This window comes from Cyprinus carpio, chromosome B15 (assembly GCF_018340385.1).
Source record: "Cyprinus carpio isolate SPL01 chromosome B15, ASM1834038v1, whole genome shotgun sequence".
Lineage (NCBI taxonomy): Eukaryota > Metazoa > Chordata > Actinopteri > Cypriniformes > Cyprinidae > Cyprinus > Cyprinus carpio.
The window spans coordinates 26,586,882-26,593,334 of NC_056611.1; the positions used below are offsets into that span (position 1 = coordinate 26,586,882).

The window sequence follows — 6,453 nt, forward strand, 5'->3', positions numbered from 1 at the left end:
TTCATACATAATTTGATATTAATTTTATGCGACTAATTGAAAAGTCATTAAAATATAAGCTGTAAAAATAGAAAGATGACATTACACAGAGGGAGTGTGTTTTCAGAGAATTTCTTGGCTCAAGGAGATTTTAATAACTCTTGGAATTGGGTTCTTCATTAGAAATGGTGTTATTTAGCTCATCATTTTTTCATAGAATAGCTTGTGAAGCACATTTGACCTGAGTATTGTGATATGAACAGACAAGATAAAGTACTTTTTTTGTTTTGGCAGGTGCTCGAGTGAAAAAATGGGGCATCCCTCTAAAAACCATTTATAAAAATTAAAGTTACACACTGTAGAACGTCTTTTAAGCACACCAGGTGACACTATAGGGCAGAGTCATTGAATGATTCACTCAACCGATTCATTCAAACTATCTGATTCATTCATTCACTGTTTTTATGAACGGGTCATTGAATCATTGATTCACTCAATTTGTTTAAAAACACTGAATCATTTAATTCAAAACACTTCTCTGTGTTGCTAGGAGATGCTTTGTTTGGGATGATTTTCATTGGCAATATTGACAATACTGAGTCTGAAAATTGTCTATTAATATTAACTTCTTGTTATTGAACTGTTTAATCCATATCACTAATAATCACAGATATTTGGGATACTTCTGTGATATTGCTTAACCATATTTGGAATAAATATAAAAAACAAAAAAGCATATACAGCCATTTCCAGCCTTGCATACTGCTATTTCATGCCAACACCAGAATAGCTTGCTTGTTTAATGCTTGAAATATATGCAATTTGTTTTCCTGTCTTTTTTAGCGTCTAGCTGCTGATATATTGTTGTAAACTCATTGCACCAACTGCTGGATATTTCATGAGCGCTGGATATTGGCGCAAGCTTCAAATCTACCAACGGTCATAAACAAACTCTGGCTTTATTTTCACAGATAAAAGGTTTAGAGCAGCGCTGTTTACTGACTGGGAGAACCAGGCTGTTTAAGGCCACGTCTGATGCTAAACCATGTAGAAAGAAGTGTGGAAAACAAGTGGTCATCTGGATGACAGGCGACCGGTCAGAAACAGCCTAAAGGTCAGTGTCACTCATTACAGCTTGATTTCAAATACACCTAAAGACATTTCTACTAAACAATTGGTAAAAATATACTTTTTTAGAGTTTATTGAACTAACTCAGCAACACAGTTGTGTTACAGAAGGTCTAGAAAGTAATTTTTGCTTATTATAAACAGTGATTTTCTATCACCAAACTGATTTTTGCTCTCTCTTCAGTTAATAAATTACTGTGCAGAAAAATATTTACTTCAAAACGCAGTGGACAATCTGAAATTAGTACATAAATCATACATTCATTCCCTTTAAGTCTGGTTAGATAAATTAGAGATTTCTCTGGGTGTCGGGTCAATAAGCAAGAGTAGCGCCTTCAGCACACTCCCTTAAAATAAGAGTTCACACTCTATTGAATGTGTTTCTCTTAGCATTAAAGAAATGCTTTATGATCTATAACGGTGTCAACAGCACCGTGAATGTATTACACAGTGAGCGCAGAGCCTCGGGTTGAAAAATTATTCAATTTTAAAAGAGAATAACAGAACAAAAATGAAAACAACAACAGTATAGTGCTACGTGTTGGTGGGTTATCTGTGCCACTGTGAGTTGAATTACATTAATGCATATGCATTAGCAATTCCACATAATCATGAGGTTTACAGTGGGGCATGAGAGTGGAGGTAATGCGTTTCAGTAATTAATGGGGAAAGCTGATTATTAGACACCAGAACATATTTTATTTGTTTCTAATATCTCCAGAGAGAAACATTAGCTGGGAGTTAACAGGGGTCATTAGACTTTTGAAGATGAAAAACATTCACATTTCGATGAAGATGTAAACTAACAAATGTGGAAATGTGTAGAGCCCAAAAAAGTATTTCCAAATTGTATACATTTCTGCACATAGATAGATAGTAGATAGAATGGAATGTTTAATCTGAAATATTTTAGTTGAACATTCAGCTAACATTTTTTAAATGTTACACTTGTTTTAGAATTTTTAAAGAACATTTAAAAGTAACGTTCCCATAATGTCACGGAATTTTACATACCTTGACGTTTAACCAATAATTTTTTTTTTAAATACTACATTTTAAAAACTGGACAATTTGAACGTTCAAAGAGCATTCAGAAATAATGTTTTTATAACTTAATGAGAATTTTAGCTAAATGTTTTCTAGCTAACAGTTTTGTTAGTTGGGTATAATGAAAGTGAATGGGAACTGAAACTGATTAAAACAGACTTTAAAGAATGTTGGTAACCAAAGGTTTTAATTCCCATTGACTTCCATTGGAATTTTTTTTTTTCATATAATAAAACAGTTAATGAGAACTGAAACGGTTAAGTTACCAATATTCTTTAAAATATCTTCTTTTGTGTTCCACAGAACAAAGAAAGTCATATAAGTTTGTAACAACATGAAGGTCAGTAAATAATGACAGAATTTTCAGTGTTCAGCCAAAAATTAAACTGCAGTCATTTGCTTTTGTATACAAAATGATTACAGAACTTCAGTTTTTGGCTGAACTAACCATTTAAGACAAAAGTAATATTAATACTTTGCTTTCCAGATTTTTCTGAAACTTTTTTTTAGCATTTCTATGTGGGAGCAGGTTCAGATTGAAGTCTCTGACAGTTCTTCAAAAGTAAAACTCTTTGCTGAAGTTCTCAGAGCTTGACCTCTGTGTTTAACTTCATTTGTAGTGATGCTGGGGTCAGACTGTTACAGCAGGGCTTCGGCGGGATGAACTCTGTCATCTCTCATGTGATTTGTTCATTCATCACGTGAAGCGAGCTGCTCCACCCACAGGAAAACAAATGGGAGACGTTTAGCATTTTTCAACTTGAGCGAAGCGTTCTGTGGCGTCTGTGAAAGATGAACTTCACGGTTTATACACACCTGTCCCCCCCACCGCATTAGTTAAGTGCTGCTTCATTTTGACTGTCAAGAATCAAGCTGCTTTCCTCTAATTTACTGAAGAAGATTTTAGCAATAGATCTAGACTTTCAGAACTATGGAAGCTTGTTTTCGCCATGAAATAAAAAAAAAATTAAAAAGGGTAATTGTGACTTAAACTGATAACGTGTTTGATGTTTGTCTAAAAAAAAAAAAAAAAAGATGGCTTTGTTTTGCATCCCTGGCTTTGAAGGCATAACATTTAGTAGAGACACTATGACATGTCCCAACAAATATGATTTTCAAGGGTGTATCATTTAGTAGAGATGCTCTGACATGATCCTTCCAATATCAAATGCTACTAAATTATCCCCAGCGATAATTTTGATCAAACAATGAAATGTTACATCACACCAATGCCACAGTCAAACCTACACCCTTGCATTAAGGCATGAGCAGAACTGTGTATTCTGGATATTCTTGGTTTATGTTCCTGATGATAGTCTGCTTACATGAGGCTGTTAGCGGTGTAAAGCTCCTGGACAGCTTTCTGAGGTTTCTCTCTCTGTGTGTCACTCGTGTATCTTCTATTATCCTGAAACAAAGTGAATCGATATTTCATCAGTTTTTCTGTAGCTTTGAGGATGACAGAAACCCCCGGACTCAAACCCTCAGGAAAGCACAGACAATCAGATATCATTATCTGCTCCACAAGACGAAGACCTTTTATCTGTTCCTGTCTGCTGTCCCACTTTACACTTCAAAAAATGAACTGTAAATATGTAGAACAGCATCAGAATAGCTCACTGCAGTACTGCTCTATGTAGTGTGCACACCCAAAAAGACAGAGATGCAGGACAGTGTTAAGGAATGTTTATTCAACTTTCAGACACTTGAGGTGCAAGACTTTTGGTTTCACAAAAAAACGGCAGAGTCATATTTTTTAAATACATGTCAGAAAGAAAGTACGGCACTCAGAAAGATATTGTTGAATTAATAAGAATAGGCCAATAAATTAATCAGATATATAGATCATATAAAGATGAGGATCATAGAGAGATTGTCAAACCAGCATGTTGTATTTATTAGATACTAAAATCATATTTTAATAGCTTTAATAAAATCTTATATATATATATATATATATATATATATATATATATATATATATATATATATATATATATATATACAGTAGTCAACATTTGAAGTGGATCCCAAAAAGTTTATAAAAATTGTCCTAAGACAAGAACGGGTATTGTTTTGGTTTTATGATAACTTTTATGAAAGTTTTTTGATCCACTTCAAATGTTGACTACTATATATATATATATATATATATATATATATATATATATATATATAATATATATATATACTGATATTATATACAAATATCAGTATATATATACAAATATTTGTTATTACATTTAAATAATTTTAAATGTTTCTTTATCAATATTTTAGTGACTTAGGTGTTCTAATACATTCTGGAATGTAATCTCGTAATATTTTATTCATATTTTAATAAAATATTTTTTAATAACAAATTGATTTATTTTAAAATGTTTAAATTTTGTTTTAAATGTTTAGTAATAACAGTTTTATTTTAGTAATATTTTAGCAACTTAGGTGTCGTAATATATTCTGGATCATAATACTATACTATTTTATTAATATTTTAATAAATGTAATTAAATAATATTTAATTATAATTTTTTTTTTCAAATATTTGTTTAATTTTAAATATTTTTTAATGTTCTTTTTTATATCCCCAAAACATTTTAGATTAGAATAATTTTATAATTATATTTATATTAATAATATTATTATTTTAATATGTGTAAATATAATAATCAAAAAAATTTATTAATATTAATGCAGGGATATTCTCCAGCATCCCGGTGACCCTGCGACAGAAGACAAGAGGACAATTTTATTATTTTATTTAAAAATATTTTTATAAAATTCACATTAATTTTATTATTTCTACACATTTATTTTTTGATTATTTTTTTTATTTATTTATTTTGCCTTAAGTGTCCTGATACATTTTGGTCTGACTGTTTGGAGATAGAACATCATTTAACGTCACGAGTCAAATATCACGCTCCGTGTTCTTCTTCATTCTAATCCAATTTGTCCTGCGTGTGAAGGTTTGCTTCAGGAGTTGTCTGCTGACATAATCATCTGTCACTTTTAGAAACAGGAGGAAAAGTACCTGTCTGTCTAACAATGACCTGCCGTCTCCCAGCCAGCGACTTAATTACCATCACTGGACAACTGTCAACACATGAGGAATTATGGGTAATCATACTGCTCTGGGCACAGGCTGTCATTTTCTCTAATGTAATGTAAACACATCACCTATCTCAAAACCTTCCTAATATTAATTTGTCTGTGTATGTTTCAAAATATCATTGACTGATATTTTTAGATCTTGCATTTCAATCTTAGACTGCAGACACAGTGTGCAAAAGTAAGTTTATTAAGACTTCAGGCTTCATATTTCATGTAGTGATTAATGTGTCACTCAGAACGGTGACAAATATCAGCACAAACACAGAATCGCATGCCTCCATCATTCATTTGTTGTTGTAGGAGTGAAATTCGTGCAACAGCAGAGAGAAAGGCATCGAAACACAGTGAGCTGCCTACCTAGACGACGATTTTACGCATCGTAGGCGACCTAACGACACAAAAACTGCTCCTGAAGGTAGGCAGCAGCATTATTCTGTCTTCTAAAATGCCTTGATTTGTTTCAATCAGGCAACACTGCAGTAAAAAATGATCCCAGAATGCATTGCAATGAACATGAGCTGTAATGTGATAGTAATCAGGTGAAACTCACAGTTCTGCATTCATTCTATATGCATAACTTCATGTAATATAGATGCCTGAATCCTGACATGCACGTTAAGTAACGTAATCAGGTCAAGCATATCTCATCAAAACATTGTTAAAAATGCATGGGAAAGCCTTTTAAGATTTTTTTTTTTTCAGGACACTGAGGCCTGCATTCCAACTAACAATAATATGCTCTAAGAACATTTTACTAACGTTTCCATTAAGATCTGAATGTTTTTTGAACGTTCTAAACATTTTGTTTTGTTTTGTTTTCTTTTCTGGGTTATATGAACATTGAGGGAACATTACATTTTATATAAATAATGTTTAGAAGTATAAGAACATAACTTATACTAAACTTATACTAAACACAAAACAAATTTATCACATTTCACTCTTATTGTTTGTTATGGATGCTTGTATCCCCCACAGGATTAAACAGTACATTTAAAAAGAAAAAGGGTTTTAATCTCACAATTCTGACTTTTTTTCTCACGATTCAGGAAAAAAGCTTAAAATGTAGCTTAAATAAAAATATAATGTTTTAAAATATGTTATTACATTTTAATTATTATTATCTTACCAATTATATCAATATTTTTGGGACTTGGTTGTGCTTTTTATTACAAATATTGTTTT

At 31.8% G+C, this 6,453-nt stretch overlaps 1 long non-coding RNA gene across 1 annotated transcript; it reads left to right on the plus strand.

Moving 5' to 3' along the window:
* Positions 1 to 834: 834 nt before the first annotated feature.
* LOC122139730 lies at positions 835 to 5,967 on the plus strand. Its single transcript, XR_006156501.1, has 3 exons — positions 835 to 1,093; positions 5,171 to 5,274; positions 5,569 to 5,967. It is a non-coding gene; the product is annotated as an uncharacterized LOC122139730 (long non-coding RNA).
* Positions 5,968 to 6,453: the final 486 nt, after the last annotated feature.